The sequence below is a fragment of the Chrysemys picta genome, chromosome 5 (assembly GCF_011386835.1).
Source record: "Chrysemys picta bellii isolate R12L10 chromosome 5, ASM1138683v2, whole genome shotgun sequence".
Lineage (NCBI taxonomy): Eukaryota > Metazoa > Chordata > Testudines > Emydidae > Chrysemys > Chrysemys picta.
The window spans coordinates 9933844-9957839 of record NC_088795.1 but is presented as its reverse complement, the minus strand read 5'-3'; the positions used below and the strand labels follow the sequence as shown (position 1 = coordinate 9957839).

General features: G+C 46.3%; 1 protein-coding gene across 1 annotated transcript in view; it reads left to right on the top strand.

The window, feature by feature from the left end:
- Nucleotides 1-5127: 5127 nt before the first annotated feature.
- Nucleotides 5128-23996, top strand: part of LOC101946721 (transmembrane protease serine 11C-like) — a 48760-nt gene continuing 29891 nt past the window's right edge. The window contains exon 1 of the mRNA XM_065595865.1: nucleotides 5128-5262. The gene's annotated coding sequence lies outside the window, so the exon portion shown is untranslated. The remainder of the gene's footprint in view (nucleotides 5263-23996) is intronic.

The following is a 23996-nucleotide window of genomic DNA, read 5'->3' as shown; positions in this document are numbered from 1 at the left end:
TAGACACCTAAAGATGCAGAGAGAGGTGCTTAATGGGCTTTTGAAAAGCACCTAAGTGGGTTAGGCACCCAACTCCCATGGAGTGAACCTGCTTAGGCACTTCTGAGAATCCTGCTGGGCGGCTATCTGAATCTTTGGGCACCCAAATACCTGTGCAGATCTGGTCCTTGCTGGGTTGATTTTCCAACGTGATGAGCACACAGTAGCTTCCATTGCATGCACTTTTGAAAATCAGCCTACTTTTTTAGGAACCTCATTTTAGGAACCCTTTTTTAAATCCTAGCCTAGAGGCCTAATTTTAAGCTCCTATTTTTTAAAAAAAATCTTGATTTGGAGGAATATGCAGATCTTTGCAGCAAAGACCCAAGGACCTCACAGAAGAAAGATGCCCTAAAATAATTCTTAGGACATTTATGGAATCTGTGAGCTACTGTTTGTAAAGAGGGTTGAATGTAAATGGTTCGTTGTGCCGACAGACGTTTCAGGGCAACGTTTACCTTGTGGGGGCATGTAGCTCTCAAATTGAGCAACAGTGACATTATACATTGTAACATGCAAGGGAGACGGGAATGCCTCAACCCCTTAATCCTTTTTGTACGTGTATAGATCAAGAGACACTCTCGCTCTCACAGTCATGCTTCTAGCCCTTAGTCTGAGTATTTAAATGGTGAGCGGCTCTACACAGAAGCCAGAGTGTCTTGTTTTATAGCATGTTTCAGGAACCTGGGAATTGTCAGACTGGGTCAGACCCAATGTCCATCCAGTTCAGTGTCCTGTCTCTGATGTTGACTAGAACCAGATGCTTCGGAAGAAGGTTTAAGAGCCCCGCAGTAGGCAGATGTAGGCTAATCTGCCCCTCACTAAAGGTATCATCCTGGTCTGAAATAGTCAGAGATCAACTTGAAGTATGGAGTTTGAAATACCTTCTGAAAGTTTTATTTTCCTTCATTATGAAGATGGGGGAGCTCAGAGAGGAGTACTGCCTTGGGGAGTCCCTCTTGGAGCTGCCTGGCACACACAAGGAGCATGCCCATTGCTACACCTCTTTGAGAGATGCAGCTCCCTGCTTCCACACTGCCGGCCCCCCTCGGGGGTGGAGGAAGAGTGTGTGGAGCCAGGCTGTGCACAACCTGGGGGAAGGTAGGCTTCCAGCTCAGCTTAGCTCTGGGGAGCCGCAAATCCAGTGCTTTGCCAGTGGGGTGGGAGTTGGGGGGTGAATTTGTCATAATTCCTCCAGCAGCTGCTTCTCCTGCTTTTTGCCAACATACCAATGAAATGTGTGGGAACTGGCACCCCCCCGGCTCTGAGTGTAACAAGTGCCTACTAGCTTTCCACCCGCCCATCTGCCGTGCCAACAACCACACAAACTGATAGGCAAATACTACTAAGCGTGTAACGAATACTGACCTGGATAACAGCATGAGCTACACTTACTCTGTCAGCACAAGATGGCTCCCTGCCTTACAGGGGTAAAGGGCTGCACACAGGATGTGATGTAGGGGTGGAAAGCTGTCCAATCACAATGGTGGAGTCCTACCCTCGCTCTGCCCTGCCATCGGACCTCCTGAGGTGCAGGGCAGATGAGAATCAGGATATATAGCCACCTAGCCTGCCAGAGTCTCTCCTCACTTACGCAGGGGTAAATCAGGAGAAACTCCATGGGGGCCATTGGGCTGGTTTAAATGAGAGGAGATTCGGGTGCAGCACTTGCAGCAGATCCAAGTTCTCCTGTGGTTTGTGGTGCTTGGTACTGCTTGCTCAGTATCGCCCCAGAAAGAAGAGCCCTCCTCAATATATATATATATATATATATATATGATGAAGAGTTCCATTTGCAGCTCATCCCAGACGGCACCATTCAGTTTGGCTTCATTGTCCTTTGGCTTTATATGAGAGGACTTGGAACACAAACAGTGGCACCCTCAGGGCACTATGTAATTTAATAACACGAGGAGACTTGGTTGGGCCTTGTCCCTGTGTAGATAAATCCTAACTGGGATCTACTGCGACACCAGTGGTATAATTGATCTTTACCTCCATTCTACAGACTACATGCAATGGGTGCTATTGTAATACAGACTAATAGCTGGTGTCAATGGAGCCATGCCAGTTGGCACATGCTGGGGACCTGGCCCAGAGGGATAATAGGTATGTATTTATTGTTCCAGATCCTCAGGTTCTCAGGTAATTGTTACTCATTCTTTACTCAAGCAAACTCCCATTGACTTAATTTGGGTGGAAATTAGTAAAACTGAGTAAAGGCCTCCTGATTTGTTGTTAATCATTATTTGTATAAGAGTAGCATCCAACCAAAGTCAGGGCTCTACTGTACTAGTAGTTGTCCAAACCCCTAGACCGTTCTAGCTCCAAAAGACCCAGAACACGTGCTTCCCTACAGAGCCCCCTTAACTGCAAGCAGGACCAGGAAAACCCCATAGAATTTAAAGTGACTGTTTACAATTTTAACAGTTTTCAATACACCACACATGACAAAGCTCTCTCTTCTCTTTCAAGGTGCTCCAATCAACTGGTGTTAGGTGAGGCATTGTCTTTCAGAAAGGAAAGGATCCAGAGGCAAGTGACAAAGAAGATCACAGAGATGGAATGCAAGCCCTGTGAGCAAAGGCTGAAGGAACTGGGTATGTTTAGTTTGGAAAAGAGGAGATTAAGCGGGGGACATGTTAGCTGTCTTCAAATATTTGAAAGGCGGCCATAAAAAAAGATCGAGAAAAGTTGCTCTCTCTTGCCACAGAGGGCAGGACAAGGGGCCGTGGGTTCAAACCACAACACAGCAGATTTAGATTAAATCTCAGGAAAAAACTTCGTAACTGTAAGAACAGGAAGCCTAGGCATGGCCCGGCCCCTACCCCCTATCCGACCCCCCACGCTTCTTGCCCCCTGACGTCCCCCCCCCCCAGGACAGACACCTAGGTAGGTTGTGGAAGCTCCTTTACTGGAGGTTTTCAAAAGAAGGCTGGACAGAGCCACCTGTCTCGGATGGTTTAGACACAATAAATCCTGCATCTTGGCAGGCAGTTAGACTAGGTGACTCTGGCGGTCCCTTCTAACTGGTGCTTAAATTATGCCACGGCTGCACCCCACTGCACCTCTAGACTTGGCAGTTCATAGCCCCAGCACCTCTGGGCTTGCTGCATCAGTTATGAATGTAAAAAAAATACTACTTGAGCTCTAGGACCTAATTGCTTGAGCACCAGTAACTCTTCCATTACAAATTAAGCACGGTTTCTAACCCCATGATTCTAAAGTTTAATTACACAACCTATCATTCCCAAACTATAACTGTGCGTCCTTAGTCTCTGTTCTGCAACCATGCTGTACCTGAGAGGCCCTTGCTTTCCAGGTTAACAATCATGATTTACATACGGCATAGCCAGCCAGAACTCATCCAGAAAAATCTCTCAGCAGTTCACAAACTAACTTACACATAGCAGACCTGAGTCTCCCTGCAGGAGTAACTCCACTATGACACAGGAATAACAGCAATGTACAAACGATGGAAGCAAGAGGCGAATCGGACCCTGATATATAACAGGTGTCGCTTTACCATGACCGAAGTGCCGCCTCTGCTGGAGCAGAGTGTAGCGACTGTTGAGCAGTGTACAGAAGTTTGATATAACATGAAGAACACTGGGTCCAGCTGAAACCACAGGGGGAATTTTAGACTGAATTCAGTTACCCAAAGTGTGCTTAACATTCCACCAAACATTGTCATCCTGGCAACACAGCGCCCCCTAACAGCACAGTTAGGTACTGATTCAGAACTCACTCAAAGGGAAGAGCTCTTCCTACCCTTCCTTTGTCTAGACTGGGGTTTCTCAACCGGGGGATCGCAAGGCAATTGGGCAGGGGCGAGTCACAAGGCATTGAAAACTTTATTACAGTCTAGAGCAAAGAAAATCTCGCTCCCCTGCTCTGCACACATCTTTACCCCTCAAGGTCAAGTATTCTGTCAGCCTCTCAAAACACACATTTGTTAATTATATAGGCTGATCATTACCATGGATACTTTTTTTAATAGAAGAGTTAAAAAATGTAAAGAGTTCATGAACATTTTTTGGTTTTGAGTAAGGGGTCTCCAACCTGAAAAGGCTGAGAGAAACTGGCCAAGACTCATTTTTGTGCTTTTGTTTTAACTTGACTTAGTTGACGGGCAGTTAACTCAACAGAACTAACACCACTATGAATGCTAGTCTAGACACGTTGCAAATGTTTGTTACATCACACAAGCGATTGACTTACTTGAAATACATTTTTTCAGGGCACCTACATTTGTGGCATTTCTAATCCAGAATTTGCCATCATATTAGTTAAGTTGAGCTAATTGGCAATCAATTAACTCAAGTTTCGAAGAAGACCATGAATTTCCGACTATAGAGCTTACAGTGGCACAGCTGAACCGATGCAGCTGCATGGCTGTCAGTTCTCTCATGCGCTGGTGGGAAAGAGTTCTCCCATCGAAACAAATTAAACCACCCCAACCAGCACTGGTAGCTGTGTTGGTACGAGAAGCTCCCCCGCCAACAGCATTGTGCACGCTACCACTTATGCTGGCAATTTTTGTCGCACAAGGTGTGTGTTTTCGCACCCCTAAGTGACATAAGTTTTGCTAACATAAGTGGTAGTGTAGACATGGCCTTGTCTAGCCATACCTTTAGAGACAGGCCCTCAGTTAATCAACATAGTTCCACTCAAGTCAATGGGCCAGATCCTCACCTGGTGTGAACTGGCATAGCTCCATTAGAGTTAATGGGATGACACTGATTTACCCCAGCTAAGGATCTGGCTGTGAATCTTCAACAGTATTTCTGCAGCGCTCTGCAGATTTTTGTAGATCTCCTGCCTAGATACTGCCCATTATTGTCTCACTTGTCTTTACTTAGCTGGCAGAAGGAGATTAATTTTTCTTCCTTGCACAACTCTCAAGGCTTTTGTGATTGAAGGGTGTTGTATGAAGTATTAATTACTTGCAAAAGGCACTGGGATTCCTGGATGAAAGATAGAGCACTAAGTGTACTGTTACTGTTTGATTACTCCCTTGAAACTGCATTACTGGGTAAAGCCTCTGTCACCAAGACTCGTTGGACTTGTTTTCTCTAATTTGCCTGTGACTCCCTTTTCAAAAATCCTAATCCAGCCCATAAAACCTCAAATCTGTGCAGAGGTGCTGCACATTGGATGGTGAAGCTCCGAGTGGCACGTAGCCTGGACAGAACAGAAGGGCTCCTCAACCAGCACCCAGAGGTACGTGCAGCCTTCCCTCTCTGACTGTTGGTGGCTGGTAGCTCAGGACAGGTACAGGTCCATAGCGCAGCGATCTGCAGCCATGCCGTGATCCAGGGGGCCATGCTGGCTAGGTGTTTCCTGAGATTTAACTGTCTTCCAGGGTTGAGAACTGGTGGTTCGTGCCAGTTCCTCCTCTCTTGCACATCCCTGAGAAGCGATGTTTGGAGGGTGATAGAGGAGGGGAGACCAGCCATTTCACTATGTTGCTGGCTCCACAGGACCCTACCTCTCCGCCCTCGCTGACCTGTCCTCAGCACCCCGGGGCAGGACTGCACGGGTGCAAATGCAGAGTTTCCTCTTCCTCTTGAGGTGCTTGTGTGTGTGTTTGGGGGAGGGCCTTGGGAGAGGACTCACTACTGCCGTGCTCTCCTAGTCCCTGCTGTCCCCATCACTGCAGAGGCCAGCTGGGGAACCAGGCAAGAAGGAGAAGGGCAGGGGGAAGCCCAGATCAGTGGGCTCTTAAAGAAAGAGACTTTGGGGAGAAAAATTGGCTACTGGAGAGAACTTCATCATCACGGCTGCTGCCCCCATCATATCCTGGGACCCCGGGACTTTCTCATCCTGGTCCTGAGAGATGTCCTGGCCAGGCCAGAGAGCAGGACCCAGATGACAATTCCTACTCTCCTGGCTTCAGCTGAGTCCCAGATACGACCTGGGATAAAACGGGATGGGACTTTAACAACAGCAGCAGCTCCAGTCCAGCTCAACTAACTTCTCTTCTCTCCCGAAGGACAATTATTACCATCTTTGACTCTGTCTAGAGATGGTCAAACAAGGGGGTTTCCCTTCTAAAACGCTCTCCCGCCTAAAGGGCAAGGGAACAAGAGATGTTAAAATGAAAGCCTGACTTAACACTTTAAATTTCCAATGCTGTAACTGTTTTCCCTTCTTTTCTTTATCCTGAACAAAAGGTTAAAAGGATGTTTACTGGTGGGTTTGCCATAGAGTTGAGCAGGGTGAGGTCTCTGTATGCCCAGTCCTGGACCTTGTTTAACACTGTTTAAAGTTGGACAGTGACCGGGTTATGTTAACAGCTTTATTGCATCTAAATTGATATAACAGCACTTGAAGCATTGTTAGAGGGTGGAGTGGGGAATAGTTGTTAAGGGAAGGCAATGTTTGTGGAACGTAAGTAGACAGATGTAAATCTTTTGCTCTCAGTATGGAGCGCGAGAGAGTCAGTTGGGAAGAGGCAAGATATTGTTGCAACTGGCTTGTCAAGGGAGGAAAGCAGAGGAAAATGTGAGGTTTGTCCATTGGGGCTTGGTGCTTTGTTCCTGTGTGTTGAGTATTTCACAGCAGAGTGCTGGGGTGTGGTGTCTGCTGGTCGTGGGACATAGAAGGTGTGGGGAGACACGTTGTATCAGAATGGAGCACAGAAAAGGGCACACGCACTGTTTGCTTTGTGTGGCCCTTTCATGAAGTGTAATTGTCTCTTCCATTCTTTAAGAACAGCCCTGTGACACCTTGAACTCGAAGATAATTATTTCTATGGTCGCTAAGCAACTGCTTCTGTAGCACCTTTTAACTAAGGATTTCCCAGTCACTCAAGAGGTTGCCAGGGTCACACAAGGAGGTTGCCGCAAAGCTAGGAATAGACCTTCCCACCCCCCATGCCCTGCTGTCTCACTCTTTGTTTAGCAGCCAGACCAGTCTGGGGTTTACCAGACATGCCACCCCTACTGGTGTATCACCCAAGTGTCCTGAACTGATACTGTGGGTCTAGCAACGCCTGGGCAGCACACCAGAGTCTAGGCTTTAAGTGGGGTCGTGACAGTAACAGAATTTATAAGGTGGATGCATGTGATGAAACGGTCACGGTCTGCTGGCTTTGCTGCTCCAGCTTCTAAGCTTACAGAGCCAGTGGTCCATTGACCTGTACTGCTAAACTGCACAGGACATATGCTGCAGATTACATACTGCACCACCCAGGCCAGCAGATTCATATGAGATATGAAGAGAACATATGCCTTTTGTAGGAACACACGGTGTGTGTACTGTGTATGTGTGTGTACTCTGTGTGTGTTTAAACACAGACTGCTACACAGCTCCATAATCAGATTCCCATCCTGCCAGGAGAAGTGCGTGCCCAACTTCCTGCACACAAACAAAACCCCATTGTCCTCCACGAGGATCTCTGCAGCACAGCTCTGAATGCCTGGTTCTCCTTGCATAGTGAAGTGTGTGTGTGTGTGTGTGTGTAAATCCATGGTAGGACTACCATAAGTGTCCGGGTAGATCGCTGTGTGAAAGAAGGGGAGGTACAATGATTGTGCGCTATACTTTTTAAATTTAAGGAGACTCCCTGCATCTAGGGCTGGTCAAAAAGTTTCCATCAGAACATTTTTCCCACTGGCAAATACAAATGTGTCAAAATCCACAAGAATGTGTCGTTTCAATGACATTTTGTTTGAACAAAATTCAACAATTTTCAATAACGATCTTATTGGATATTTCTATTTTATTTTCTATTACATTTGTATATTGCAAACCTAAAATAATAAACCCAAAATGAAATAAAAAAGAGAAATTAAACCAACGTCTTGGTTTTTATCAAAATGAAACATTTTGATTGACTCCCGATTAATTTTTTTCCCAAACTTTGTTTTTGAAATTTGATGTTTTGTTCTGAGATTTGGAACGAAAACAAAACTTTGAGATAGTGGAATTTCCCATGAAATGGAAAATCCAGTTCCCGACCAGCATTCTTGCTGAGGGCAGTGTTGTGAGTCTCTTCCTGATGATTGTTAGAGTGACGCATGTGGCCTGGACTATATGATACCCCATTGGTACTAGCACTGGTCAGGGAACTTCCACCAGAACCAGCAGTGGAGCAAATGCCCGTGAAAGGGCCAGTGTTTTAATCACCATACTGTAATGGGGTTAACTTGTTAACACTAGTCCTGCCACCACTGGCATGGTTCTGCTTTGGTTGCAGCAACAATTGGAAATCTTGAAAGGCATGTGAGGGGAGAGAGAGAGAGTACACACTGTTCAAGTATCTACATCAGCCTCTCTTATCTGAGATTACATTTGTTCTTTGCTTGTTTTCCTTAACTTCAAATAAGTTACCCAGACTGAAAGTATTTGTTTTGCTTGTTGTGCATGGAAAATGCGAGACTGAAACCTCACAATGAGGATGGGAATTTAAAAACCAAATTGATATCAAAGCAGCACGTAGGAAGTGTCTTGGTTTAAAAGCGGAAAGAAAAAGATGAAATGGCAAAGTGAAAGAAATGTCCCCTTACAGAAAGGTCCCAGTTCAATAGAAAAGAAGAAGAGTTGTAAATCACTGTTCACTGACTTGAGGACCTGAGCCCCTAAACGTGCTCGTGAGTAACTTTACTCGCACAAGTAGGCTGCATGAACCCAAAGTTACTCAGCGCACAAGTATTTGCAGAGTACGGCCCCAGGACCAGTATTAGCAGTAGGGCTAATTGGAAATTTTCCATGGAAACTTTTTTTTTTGGACAGCAAGTGACTCGCTTTTTTGGTTAAAATGGAAACTTTCAGTAAATTTTTTGGAGGCGGTTGTCAAAAACCTGCAAAAAAAATTCTTGAGAAATAATTTCTCAACCACCTCTAATCACACCCCACCTTCTTTGAGAAGAAGTGCTGGGTTTTTTCTTTTCAAATTAGCCTGTCCAACTTGGTGATTTATTCTTGGTTCATATTGTAGATCAGCAAGCCACTTCATCTCTTTTGTCCTGTCTTTCGAAAGTAGAGCTCTACAACGAATATAATATCAAAGGTGTATTGATTTATATTGTGACTGTTCCTCGATCAGGTCTCTATGTACATCTTATTCTTCCTAAACACTTTCATCTCTGTAATAATTTTTTTGAAAGAATGGGGGGTGGCAGCTCAGTTTCAGATTTTGCCCTGGGCCCCCCAAAACCTTTGGGTGGCTGTGACCCAAGGACTCCTTCGATGTAACTTACATCAACCTAATGTGGTGTCTATATCATGCAATGTCTACAGGAGATGCTCTCCCATCGACTTACCTTCCGCCTCTCAGCGAGGCAGAGTACTGAAATTGATGGGAGAGCGCTCTGCCATCGACTTATCATGACTTCACCAGACCCGCTAAATTGACACCGCTGAATCCATTGCAGTGGTGCAGATTTTAACGTGCCTGTGTAGACAAGCCCTCATTCTTTCATTTTATACTTATCCTACATTCCTCACCTTAAAACCCTACATACTATGAGGGTTTTACTATATTAAGCATTTCAAACATCTATGATTTTGCAATATCTTGTACAATTAATTAATTTGACAGTACACAATTAAAATGATCATTACCACAATGACATTGATAACTACCAAAGCTTTGAATGACAATCTGCACCATGGGTGTTATCCCACTTTGTACACTTATTCCCACCAGGAGGGGCTAGTTAATTCCTAAATTCCCTGTTCCTGGCTATTACGCTTTTAAGACTCAGGCTCAAGGGAAGAGCAGGATGTCCAAACTTGGGTACTGTTTTTAAGGCGTTCACCTGTCATCTGAATTCAGCCAGTAATTCAGTTACATTACGAAAAATAGGTGTGGGATGCAAAGTTTTTCCATTTATCACCGCAGTGAACTTTGGTGTGAAACAAAATACTGGCCAATCAAAATAGCAATCTTTGGATCCACACCGAAAATGATTATTTCCAGCCATCACACAATATTTACTATTTCCAGCATGAGGGGTTTTTACTTCACCAGCTCCCCACTATCTCAACTGTGCAGTTTGGAGATGGCTCCCCCAGAGTGAACCCACATGCCAGCAACTCTGGCTGCAAGATATTACATTCCCACGTGTGGGTGTCTCCTAGGTGCAAACAACAGGACAAGTTTAGGGCTTTCCATACCTTTTCATTATTTTGCAACAGGAGGAGAAACAAACTTTTTTCAAACCTTATGTGTTGCAGTGTCTTCCAGTACTCCGGAGTACTAGTTGTGCTTTTACCATGGTTTGAATGACCGGGTGTTTTGCAATTATTGGGATGGACTGCGTGAGTGGGATAAGGAGTCCTGTATCCTTGTCACAATTAACCCCCTGTGAGGTTTTTTTTGTTTTACACTAATTAATATGATCTTTGCCATACCAAGTTTTTAATTTCTTTGTGGTGATAAAAGAGCAATTTACCTTGTTCTGTATCCATGAGCATGGCGTTGATTCTGTCTAGCACATCCTCTCCAGACACAGAACCTGCAATGGCCCTGGCTAATGACCTGCTCTGATGATCTTTATCGGTTTGGTTAACTATTGCATTCACTCTATGCGTACTTCCTTCAACAAATGAACTAGATCACGTAGCCATTCAAAAGCTGATACAGTCCCAAATTCTTAAGTAATGAGTGCTTTGCCTTACTCATTCATTGGGCTTAATACACCGGCAGCCAGTTTGTGTTGGAATGCTCGGTTGTGTTCCCAAAGGGTCTTCATATCCGCTTGTTTTCATACTACTGCTCTGGCTCCAAACCACCCTGCTACATTCCTGGAGAATAGAATCATAGAATATCAGGGTTGGAAGGGACCTCAGGAGGTCATCTAATCCAACCCCCTGCTCAAAGCAGGACCAACTTCAACTAAATCCCTAAATGGCCCCCTCAAGGATTGAACTCACAACCCTGGGTTTAGTAGGCCAATGCTCAAACCACTGAGCTATCCCTCTCCAGCTTTGGCTCTTTCAGTTTTGCCTTTGACTTGATTCGGCTGCCATTACTTCTGCATTTTTATCAACAAGTCTTTCCAATAGTCCTTTATCATTTTGCCATTTGGCCAAGCTCTGGTAGACACAATTCACGTTTTTGCTTGTTCGTAGGCCGCTTGCAGAATTGTACGCGATATCCAGCGGCAATGTTTATTTCACACCACTGACTTGGGCTTCAGGCTGTTACTTCAATGACAGAGGGTTCCTTGTATTCCCAAACTCCGATTATTTCTGCAGTTTATTGAGTTTCATTCTCCAGGCACCGCAGCGGTAGACTTGCACGATTACACAGCTTCTCGATACCCTGCCAAAAGCCTAAAAATCAAACACAATTTCTGGTGCTCCCTGGGTGGGAGCATTCAGATACTTTTAACTTGATAGCATGTAGCCATTGAGCCCGGCTTTTAGATCCTGCTTCTACTCAGACAAGATAAACTGCAGTGCTGGCTATTTGTATTATAAAATAGGGGCCTCCCCACCTTGGTGCCAGATATGGGGGGTTTTCTGGGGTTAACGGCATCATTAATCTGTTGTTTTCCTTGCTCACTTCCCCATGTCTGGAATAAGCTTTTACTTTAACCACATGTACCATTGAGGTGGTGGAGTCTCCTTTCTTGGAGGTTTTTAAGGCCCGGCTTGACAAAGCCCTGGTTGGGATGATTTAGTTGGGAATTGGTCCTGCTTTGAGCAGGGGGTTGGACTAGATGACCTCCTGAGGTCCCTTCCAACCCTGATATTCTACGATTCTATGAGTTACCTAGTTTAGTTGCTAGTTTCCATACATTGGGCCAAAGGGCTTGACAGTATAAAGGCTTGTGATCTGCACTGCAAAATATATTCATACTCCACCGAAGCAGGTATGTTGTCAAGGCATCACGGACCCATGGAGAGTTTGAACATATCACACCAGCCAGTGCTTGTCCTTTATTACAGAGTGATAATGCCGTTGTACAGCAGCCAAGTCAGTGCGCTGGGCTGAGCGTCTACCCAGCCTGTCCTACACAGGTTCAGCCCGAGCTGAGGGAGCCCAAGCCGCAAATCCTGTGACTGGGGTCCCTCTTTGGTGATAGGCTGGCCCAACAACATATACTGTTAAATCCTCGGGGGGTAGCCCTTCAGAATTTAAATTATATACTGCCCTGGAGATAAAAGGGCTAGAGGGACTTTCTCCAAGATACTCGTGTAGAGGACAGTCCCGCTGGCAAAGGTGAGGGTTGTTTAATAGGGCAGATTGCTCTTTGGTGCTCTGTGTTAATCTCAGACTAGACATTGTACCACCTTTACAGTTGTATGCGTTCCACCCCCACCAGAGATCTGAAATGTGTCAGGGCCCACCACGCAGCCGCTACGGGTTTTTCACAGGGGCTATCTTGGTTTTTAACTCCATTCGGGACCCTGGAAGCACAAGATTTTTTTTCTGTCATGATAGCCCTGGGTGACTTACCGCAGCTGAAATGGCCAAGTGTGTCCCTGGTTGCTACAAACAGTCCAAAAGGTTTTGTATAATTTGGAGTGCTAGGGCCTGGCGCTTGGGCTAAAGCCTTTGTTTAAATTACCCGCTGCCTGGATATGCTGAGGGGTCCGTTCCCACTGTACCTTTTTCTGGGGTGTAGCAGTGACTGAGCAGTAAGGGATGAAATCCCTGTCGTGCCCAGCCGCGATCAGTGCTGTTCCTGAAGCAGGGAGGCAACTCCAAAATCACTTTAACCCTGTTGTGTTGTCTGGAGCTTGTGTGCCGGATTGCAGGATGAGTCCCAGGAGGACGGAAACCTCCTACTGCACTACATGGGCCTTTCTTTCAGGTTTAGCTTCAATCCAGCTTCCATCAAAATCTTAAACAGGGCTTCCAGTACTTTTAAATGGCTTGTCCCTCAGCAGTGTGCACCAGAATATCATCTACCTCTTGCACAACATTTTCTTAATAGATTTAACCGTAAACTGTGAGTTGTTTTTTTCTTTCAATCTAGGACATGTCAATCTTTTATAGAGTTTCAATACAATTATTCTTTTGCACACCACCCATATAGATTTTTTTACTTCCTAATATTTACTGTACACCACAGTTAACCATAACTTTTGGATAATACTTTTAATGGTTGAGCACAGTTGTTGTTGTTTTTTTTTTTTTAAATATATATATATATATATATATACTGATCTTTCTTGGTGCTGGGTTGGTTTCTGCTTCCAAAGCACACAGCAATCTGAAAAAACAACAACAAAACACCGTATTGTGGCTCCTCTATGGAGCCTTTATAGGGTTTTAATTAAGTAGTGTGTTTTGGGTTTACATTTCTTTTACTGCATATTACATGGGGAAATGCACATTCCTTCCATAAAAAGCAACAGAGGGTCCTGTGGCACCTTTAAGACTAACAGAAGTATTGGGAGCATAAGCTTTCGTGGGTAAGAACCTCACTTCTTCAGATGCAAGACAGATTCCTTCCATAGTTGAACTTCCACTTTTGATTTGCTATAGCATTGTATTAGCCGTATCCATTTTCATATGAAGTGTAACTGTTTGTTTGGTGCTTACAGCGTTTGCCTGTACCCTCATTAAAGTGACAGTCTGATTACTCAGAGCCACCTCAAAGCTCAGCATTCCTAACACTGCTTCTCTTGGGCACCTCCTCCCAGCGATTGCCCCAGAGGTGCCCTGTCTTTTTAATGTTTTAATTCTGCCACAGCCACACCTACCTCCTTTGGTGTTTCTTTAACAAGATATCGGACTTTATAAAAGAATGGAGGTACCCAAAGAGTTCAATGGTAAACAGCGAAGCTTTCTGGGTTGGGCAAAAAGTGGCTTTCGGTTTTGCACCTTTGAATGAAAGATTCAAATAGATTTTTAGTGCCATTTGTAAAAAGCAAATTCATTTTAAAATAAAGGTTTTACAAACCAGGACTGTGTTGGTTTAGGTCCTTAAAACCTTACACAATTACACAAACATATTTACATTTTCCAAAAAACATTTTTGCTTAACTTCCCTTGCATTGCTCTGATGATTTGTACACACCTGTACCCGGATTACATTCCCTTCTTGTACATTCAGAGGCAGTCAAGTTCCAGTGGAAACCCCTTAGTTCCTGTTAGTGATTTTGACTAAATCGTCTATAGTCAACTGATTCAAATCAGATTGTCTCTCTGCCTGCAGAAGTTCTTTACAAGTGATTATTTATAGATGATTCCTTTGGGAAAAGGGCCCATTTTCCCTCAGAAAGGCTGTAAAGGCACCTGGGGACAAGAACAGAGCCACCTCCGGCTACCACTACTATATGTATTTTGCAGCCCCAAGCACGGCAGTCAGGCGGCTTTCAGCGGCATGCCTGCGGGACGTCCACCAGTCCCACGCCTTCAGCGTACCCACCGCCGAATTGCCGCCGAAACCGCGGGACCGGTGGACCTCCCGCAGGCACGCCGCCCAAGGCAGCCTGACTGCCGCCCTCACGGCGACCAGCAGGCCGCCCCCCGCGGCTTGCCGCCCCAGGCAGGCACTTGGTGCGCTGGTGCCTGGAGCCGCCCCTGGTGGTAGCAATGGCGTTGGAACAATTTTTATAGTGGGGATGCTGAAAGCCATTGAACAAAACTGTAAACCCTGTACATGATGGAAACCACTTCGAGCCAGGGGGTGCTGCTGCACCCCGAGTTCCAGCATCCCTGGGTGGTGGTAGCCACAACCAGCCCCCGTTGTTTCACTACCAGGGTTCCACCTGGTGTGACTATACCGAGTTGTACTGCCATAACTGGGTTTTATTATCAAACCAAGCGTTCTCCTCTTACAACACGTTCACTCTTTAACCTTTCCATAACCGCCTACTGTTTAATTCCCTCTGCACTGTGGTAATGTGCACAAACGCTCCTTTTAACTCCGCACTCTTTCCTTCAATCATTTATCTCCCAAAGCAACCCCTTCATCTGCTGATTTCTCTCGGAGGCACTGAGCTTATTTTTGTGCTTTGTTGCACTCATTCTTCAAGATGGTGCACTTTGCCTGGAAAGACTTAACCACCAAGTACAATCCCTGTAACGCAGTAACCTTCTGTGTTTTCTTTACCTTGGGATTGTTTAAGAAGGCAGTATTGGTATTTGTCTCCGTGGGGGCCCACGGGGCATTTGCTTTTAAAATTTCAGTGGTCGTATTCTGCCAATAATGTATCTATTTACATCATTCAACTGATCTTTGCGGCGCTCTGCCAGGAATTCACTTATGGTATTCAGTGGATCTCTGCCGTCCTCTGCCAAACATTCTTTTACATGGGTATCCAAAGTACCTCCCTCTAGTCCCCTTATGTTACTGAATTTCTCTTTAGGAGAGAATTCTATACTGGCCCCAGAGGTCAGTCACTCCCCCTTCACCCTGGGGGTTCAGAGCAACTGAAGTTAATGTCTGGGGTCCCATGTGGGTTGCCAAAATGTTGGAATTATTATTTGAAATTATTAATATGGGAAAGCACCAAATACTAATTTAACCATAAATTCCTTTATTAAATCCAAAGGCCAAATGGTATTTATACAGTTGCTGTAAAGATGCCTAGAGCCTAACTAATAAGCAATTTACTACAGTACACCCTTGCTATAACGAACCTCTTAGAATCCAAGCCATTTGTTCATTATAGTGAGGGGTTTTGGGGGGGTTGGGAGACGTGACAGCTCCTCCTGCCCCCACTGTAGCCACAGGTCTGGCAGGGCTTGAGGTGGGATCCAAGGACCTGCTTTGTTATATCTGAAGGTTCGTTATTATGAAGGGTGCTATAGTGAGGGTATACTGTATATCGAAACAGTGACAAAACGCTTATAAGCATTTGATCAAGATACACCTCTACCCCAATATAACGCTGTCCTCGGGAGACAAAAAATCTTACCGCCTTATAGGTGAAACCACGTTCTATTGAACTTGCTTTGATTCACCGGAGCGCGCAGCCCCGCCCCCCTGGAGCGCTGCTTTACCGCGTTCTATCCGAATTCCTGTTCTATCGGGTCGCGTTATATCGGGGTAGAGGTGTACTTACAAATGGGCTAAATCCAGGGATGTTCAGATCCATATTGGTTGGCTCCAACATGGTCAGGCCGGTATTCGCAATGAACCCTTTAAGAGTTTACTTTGTATGCCCTATAACAAACCAGTGATGTCCTTGCCAATTACTGACTTCAGTACGAATTGGAGACAGTTCACCCTTATTTCCAGTCTTAATCCAGAGAGGCCTTTCCTCCTTATTTCTTCCCCTCCTTCCTGCTCTCCAGCAGCTTTTTGGTTGCCCCTAGGCTCACAGAGGAGATAACACTGGGCGGTGGGGTGGGGTGGGAAGGGCGATGTTGGATCCTTTTAAGCGAGATTCCTTTTTGTCTTATTGAAAACCATCTGCAGTCACCCCTGTCAGTCAGAGGCCTTCTTTTAAGAAACTTTCCATTTATTTATTTTTTTTAATCAGATGTCTTCCCTACTTCAGTTCTTTTGGCCTTAAAACACATTATTTTCAAGGTCTTCCTTCTACTTGCTAGTTAGCACCTTTCTTTCCAGCACACATCTATTTCCTTATCGAAACTTACACTAACTTTAATTCTTTAATTTGATACTTGTTCTACAGGAGTTTTGTCTATACTGAAAACTATGTTCCCAAGGTTCTTGGAGTGGAACATGTTCCTTTCAGGCAGGAGGTAACAGACACCTGTCTCGCTGTCTGGTCATGTGTGTGTTGTGTATTGCAGGCCTTACAATGTAGGCCTATTCGCATACTGAGCTGGGGCAGAATGAAAGATTGCAAAATCCACAAGAGAGGAAATTCACGTAGCACAGGGAGTCCTGTTGATGAGTAAAGACAAAGGATTGCTCTGGTGTATCTTGGTGTGCAAGGAAACACTGAATCCTTCACCGAGATGGCAAGCTGCCTGCGTGCTTGTCTCCTGAAAGCCAGGTCACTGCAGGCCTGGCTGTAACATGGTGCAAAGCTGTTGGGTAAGCAGTGCTCTAAAAGACTCGAGTATGTTGTTAATTATGTTTTAGGCTCTAGAATGTATCTTATGATTGTGTTTTCTATGTAACCATTTGTTTCCAACACTACTACTTCCTCTCACTTGACTCTCTAGGCTTTGTGAAAAGCATTCTTCATTCACTGTAAACATGTCTCAGTGCTGGCTGTTAAGCGGAGCGGTGATCTGAGGTGGAGCTGGTAAGCTGGGGTGTACTGTTTCTTTGGGAGCAGCCAATCTGTGAACAGTGCTGGTCCACTGGACACTGGGATCTGCACACTCCAGGGAGCTGCTCGGAGGGCTCATGGGCTGGAGTGTGCCTATTGCTAACCTGTCGAGAGACAACAGGGCCTGAAAGGCCTACAGGGGAGTGCTGGTGTTGCCTGTGGCTGGTGGAGTCATGGAGCTGACCCCTGGCAGGCCCAGGCCAGGTTTCTCATGCTAAGTGGTAGCGAGGGGCCTCACAACCCTGGGTATCTCCAGAAGTGACACTTTGGTCCTGCCTGGACATAAGGGGAGAGGCTCGTGGAAAGGAAATGAGTGTGGAAGGAGCTGGAGGGAGTTGCAGAGGTAGCTTTGGTGTTCAAGTCAACCAAGGAAAATGCTCTTCTCTTAGGGGATGCTCTTCTGCCCACTTGCCACATGGGCCAGTCTAGCAGGGGGAAGGGGGGAGAGAGAAGGGTGGCGGCCAGGGCTTCAGCTATGCGCTCACCACTCAGCCCCGACCGCCGCGCCGCCTGCCGGGAGGGCACCGCGCCACTCCGGTCGGCAGGGAGGGAAGGACGCGGGCTGCCCTGCCGGGCTTGCTGCAGACCTGGCACTGGCTGGGGCAGACGGAGCGCGCAGCTCGCTCCCAGCAGGGCGCTCCCCTCCTCCGCGCCGCCGCCCCCTACAGGGCGGCTGGATCAGCAAACCAAAAAAAAAAGCGGCCATGCCCCCCTAGGATTGGGCGGAATGCCGCCCCGTAGAATCTGCTGCCCCAAGCACGCGCTTGCTCGGCTGGTGCCTGGAGCCGGCCCTGATTGTAGCTAGTTGTGATTGAAGGAAATGAGCCTGAATTTGTTGTCAGCTTATTTTGGATCGGAGTACCAGGGGTGGCTCCAGGCACCAGCGCCCCAAGTGCGTGCCTGGGGCGGCAAGCCACAGGGGGTGGCCTGCTGGTCACTGTGAGGGCGGCAGTCAGGCTGCCTTCGGTGGCATGCCTGCGGGAGGTCCGCCGGTCCCGCGGCTTTGGCGGCAATTCGGAAGTGGGTACGCCAAAGGCGCGGGACCAGTGGACCTCTCGCAGGCATGCCGCTGAATCCGCATTACTAGCGAATCTCCCGCAGGCCGCCTGACTGCCGTGCTTGGGGCGGCAAAATACATAGAGCTGCCCCTGTGGAGTACGGTGCCCTGTGCCATCCTTTGCCCTGTCCCATGCAAGTGGGAAGTACCTTTAGAGTCAGACGCCAAACAGTCTTAGCTGGGAGAGCATGCACAACGGGCTTCTTAGACCATAAGCTTTGTAGGGCAGAGATTGTCTTTTTGTTCTGCTTGTACAGTACTAGCACCATGGAGTCCTGGGGCGTCAAGGTGCTACTGCAATATAAATAATGTTTAGTTATGAATTGTTGCCATTTGGTGTAGCCAGTGTCTCAGCAGCATTTCAGAGAGCAATGGTGTAGGTTGTCATGGGGATTAAATAGTTTCCTCTTTGGGTTGCGTTCATATTAACAGCTGGGAAGATGACAGTGGAGCAGGGTGGAACCCTCAAAGGGTGCAGACATCATGCAAAAAATATGGTTTTGGAGCTAAAGAAAGGAAAGATTGTCTCCTCCCCAAATCAAGTTGCTTAGTTGGGAACTAGCATCCCTGCAGAGGGGATGCGTTCTTTCAAAACACAGAACATTGATCTGCACACACACACACACATCCCCGCCAAAATGTTTCAGAGCTGAGGTCTTTCTTTGGCGATGTTAAATTATACAGCTATACGGCAACTGGAATTTTTGTTGTGAGGCAGATTCTCTGTTTCAAAATTTGTTCTGGTTCTGAATTGGAGCAAAGCCCAACAAACTAACTTCCTACAAAACAACTTTAGAAAAAATTGATTTCGGTTCAATAGAAATGTTTTGTTTCCATTCTGACTTTTTATATTACATTATAACTAATAATATGGTACTTCAAAACGTCCCATTTTTTTCAAATGGCTTTTGTTGCAATTGACGCACTTCTGGGAGAACGTGCAGATTGGGACAAATTGGTATTGCCCAACAGAAAAGCATTCCATTGGGTCACTTTCAACCAAGCCTATGTACTATTACACAACGTTAACTTCAACTCTATCAACGTCAACCGGCCCATTCTCAAGAAAAATTTGTGAAGTGGGAGCAAATGAAGCTTTTGAAGAAGCAAAAGCAAAACGATGAATAGCTCCAAGGCATTGGTGTATTTCAGTTTCGACTTTCCACTCCCCTTAGCACGAGGCCTCTCAGGTAGAGGTCGGAAATACCCAGACTGTTGGAGAGAAGTTTCTCTCAGAGAAGCATAAAGCATTGTTTTTTGAGTCCTTTTTCGTGAGTGTCTTCTCACTGGGTGACTTCAGGCAGATTGCAGATTAGAGCTAGGTGGGAAACTGTTTCCCATCCTATGAATTTTCAAGACTTCAAAAGCTTTTCCCCATTCTGGATCAGGACAAAAAGTGGAAACATTGAAAATGTGTTTGAACAAAAAATCAAATAAAAAAAAAATGCAGTTCAGGTCAATCAAAAATTTTTTTGTTTTCAACCACTTAAAAAGTTATTCTAATTAGCTTAAATTTCTAAACTTAAAGTCATTTTAAACCAGAAGTTCATTCTAAAAACGAGAAAAGCTTTTTCAAAAAGTTGGAGTTGAGATAGTTGGTGAAATTGACTCTTTCCTGTAAAAGGAGGATAAGTCTTGGGGTTCTCTCACCACACCTTTTACTGTAATGCAGCCGAGATTTTCATTGTGAAAGGGGAGTAGATGGAAAGAGTATTTCTCACCTCTACATCTGAATCCCCTTCAATCTAGTTTATTTCCCTACTCCCCCAAGCATCTCCTTCCCCTTGCAAATCTGTTAAACTTGCACTAGGAAGGGAGGAGGAGAGAGCGTCGGAGGCTAACGCTTCTCCTGCACTTATTTTGAGCAGCAGCTAAAACTTATTACATAATGATGTTTCAGAGTAGCAGCCGTGTTAGTCTGTATCCGCAAAAAGAACAGGAGTACTTGTGGCACTTTAGAGACTAACAAATTTATTAGAGCATAAGCTTTCGTGGACTACAGCCCACTTCTTCGGATGCAAGCAGGAGAGCCCTCTGTCCCCACATCTGCAAATAGGTGAAGGGCAAATCTCAGTGTATCTGTAAAACTCGAGAACTGCAGCCTCTGTTGACTCTAGTGGTTTGGTGGCCTTTTATTCTGAACCCGGTCCTTGTTTAAACCTCTCAATCCCACTCAGATGAGACTTTCCGAAAAAATTCTTCTCCTGAAGATAGTGCACCTCTCTCTTTAAAACTCACACGTGCACCTGCTCAAGCAAAAATGCATATGCTGTTGTGCACTTCATTTGTGCATGCAGTTACCATGATTGCATGGGTGGATTGGGGAACGGCACATGCAAAAGGCTTGCACAGGCTTTCCGGGATTTTAGTGCTGAAGGCCTGGACCTCCTGAAAGACATGGGATGGAAGAGAGGTCCTTGTGTCCAGCAGGTTGGAGGGAGGTAGCGGGCCACTGGTTCTGATTTGGTCCCTGAAGAAGACATCCCACAGGATATAAATGGGGTTTGCATGGGGTTAAGGTCCACGTGGCCTTGTGGTGTCCTCAGATCATGCCCTCAACTAAACCTGTCCAGCCTTCATATTATGTACTCATCAATACCTGCGCAATCCCACCAAGACAAATGAGGTTGAGCCAGTGTTGTTGAGGAAATTACGTGAAACAAAGGGATTGTGCAAGCGTCACTGAGGCAATAATCTAGCTGGCGGAATCTTCATTCCAAGTGATGATGCCAGAGAGGGAAAGACCCGGGTTGACATTTGGAAGCAGAGCTGGTGCTTGGTAAACAGAGCTAATCTGATAGGGAGTTGGTGAGACTCGGTAAAGCTGGAACTGCCCAGTGCCGGAGCAGAACTGCTGTCTCTCAGGCAGAGAATCTGCATGGCCCTTGTCACCAGTATACATCTCTGTCATGGGGGTAACCATTCCTGCCTGGCAGAAATCCTACCCCCTCCAGTGCAGTGCCCCCAAGAGCATAAGACATTGGTGGCCCATGTAGGCTAGCCGCAATATTTTGCCGCCCGTGTGCAGTGATTGTTGCCTTGCGTGGGTGGGGATCTTGGTCTGGAGTTATTTCCACCCGTCTGCCCCCCAGAGTATGATCGCTTTGTGCCAGCAGCGCACCACTGACCTGGCTGTTCCAGAGGAGAGGGCGGGGGCGTCTGCCAGGGGCCTGCAATAGCTTCAGACAAGCCTTCCTATAGAAGGATTAAAATGTGAGTCATCTCCATCTCTTCTCTCGATTGCCGCACACGTACAGGCTGTGTCCAAATCTCACTGCTACCTCCTCCATGGCCTTTCTCAGACCTGGCCTTTCCCCAAGAGCGCTCTCTTTCTCTGTCATCCAGCTCCCTCACTCCGGGCCTTCAGCACCCACCTTGCCCTTCTCTGGTCCATTCAAACCCCGCTGCTAGATTCATCCTCCTTTCTGGCTGTTCTGATGATCATACCACTCCCATCCTTGAATCCCTTTACTGGCTCTCCCTGTTTGGCCGCCTCCGGTTTGAGATGCTTGTCTTCACCTTCACCACTCAGCCCCTCCTTTTGCTTTCGTATGGTGCCGCGCTGCTAGCCTCATCCACCTGTTTGTCAGCTTCTCACACGAGCACCTTCCATGCCGCCTGCCTCGCCGCCCCGCATGCAAGGGACAGCCTGCCGGAATGCATCTGCAAGGTCTGTACCCCTCTATGCTCCTCTCACGTGGCCCACCTCAGCTGGGGAGCTTTTAAGACATCAACCAGTCTGTGATGGTTGCACTGAGGAGTGCGTGGGGAGAGTTAGCACCTACTCTGCTGTGTCTAATGAATGCAAACGTGTGTCTGTGTGTGTGTGTGTATAGATATAAAACTGGTGTAGCTATAGGCCTAAATCCCTCCATCCCACAACTTTCTGCTATCACTCATCTTAGACTGTAAGCGTCTTTGGGCAGGGACTTTATTGTCCCCTATGTTTATACAAAAATATTTATATGTTTATATGTATAAATATCTTCTGTCTGTGTGTTTCACTCTGCATCTGAAGAAGTGAGCTGTAGCCCACGAAAGCTTATGCTGAAATAAATGTGTTAGGCTCTAAGGTGCCACAAGTACTCCTGTTCTTTTTGCGGATACAGACTAACATGGCTGCTACTTTGAAACCTATATTTTATACAGTGCCTAGCACGACAGGGCCCCGATTTTGACTGGAGTTCTGTGTGCTATTGTAATAACTTTTTGGCATATCAGTTACCAGTGAATTCTCAACCCTTGTGATTGCAGGCTGTAGGCTGCATTCTAGCTGATGGGCACTAGGGAGCCATACAGACCCACCACACTCTATTCCAGAACTCCTCCCCTTAGGACAGTGCAGCATATGACATTCTTTATGGCTGGCCAGCTTGGCTGGCAGGTGCAGTGGGATATAGCCAATATCCCACCTTCTCATCCCGTCCCAGTCTCTCCCTGATCCCTTGGAGGAGGCTGCAGTCCTGGGGTTTGCTAAGTGGGAGCAGACCCTGTGCTCCAAGGAGTGCCTGGCTTGTGATCGGCCAGCCCTTGCGTGGTGGGACCTAAGTGATGGAAGCTCCTTGTGGATTCTCTTCCCCCACTGATTCAGTTCCTGGCTCTGCCACAAAACCCACCGTGGCTTTGGCAAGCCACCACCTCTGTGTCAGTTCCTCCATCTGTGAACAGGGGATGGTGACATTTCTCCCACTCTATATTAATTTTTCACTTATTTCGATGGTAAGGTCTTCGGGGCTGGGACTGTCTCTTGCTATGTACTTACACAGTACCTACCACAATGGGGCCCTGATCCCAGTTGGGGGGACTTGTGGGTGCTACTGTGATATAGAGGCTGCAGAGAACAGTCAAGGAGATTGGCTAATGGGTTGGGTGTTTTTGCCCAGAGCTGAAACAAAGCATGCAGAAATTGGATTTAATTATCCATGCTGTGTTACGCTTGCATTCAAATTACTTTATGAAATCAAGCACGTTACACGTTTTACTGGTACGTCTGACTGCACAAGACTCACTGCGTAAGAAAATCCAGTGGCAACAGCTGCCTTAAACTGGAATGAAAGAATAAAATCTAAACAGAGAGGATTACTTCATGCATTTATACATTGCCCCTAATCTTGGTAACTGGGCTCCCTTCACCTCACTTAGCTCAAGGGAATGCAACACTTTCCCCTCAACCTCTCCCACCAGTGACCAAACTACTTTCTCGGCATGGATCGGAGTCAGGGGATTACCAGCCAGGAGACTAATTGTGCGCGCTTTTTGAATAATCTGATGATCGCCTCTCAGGACATGCATGGTTGTGTTTGAAATTGCCAGACGAAGCTATCCAGACACATTGACTTTGTTTTATGTGGGAACAAAGTTTTGTTGTAAAATTAGAATAGTAATTGCTGGAGGCGTTCCATCACTTATTTTTTTGCAAAAAGCTTGAGCCAAGACAGGTGTTTTGTGCTGTGTCTCAAGAAACTGATGAGTGGGAGTATTCCTCTTTGGCTTCAATGGACCTTAAATCAGATTGCAAAAGCAGCCAGGAGCAGTTTAGGATAAGGTAGATTTCTGCAGGGAGGAAAGGCCCTGGATGAGGCCCTACTGCCATTGGCATCTCCTGTGAGTTTGTCCTTGGGGACAGAAGGATTCCTGCTGAAGGTGGCGGGGAATAGGCCAAGTAGTAGTCTCTGAACTATCTAGGTCCTACCCCAACTAGGGCTGTGTATCTCGGAGTGAGTTGGCAGCCTGTGAA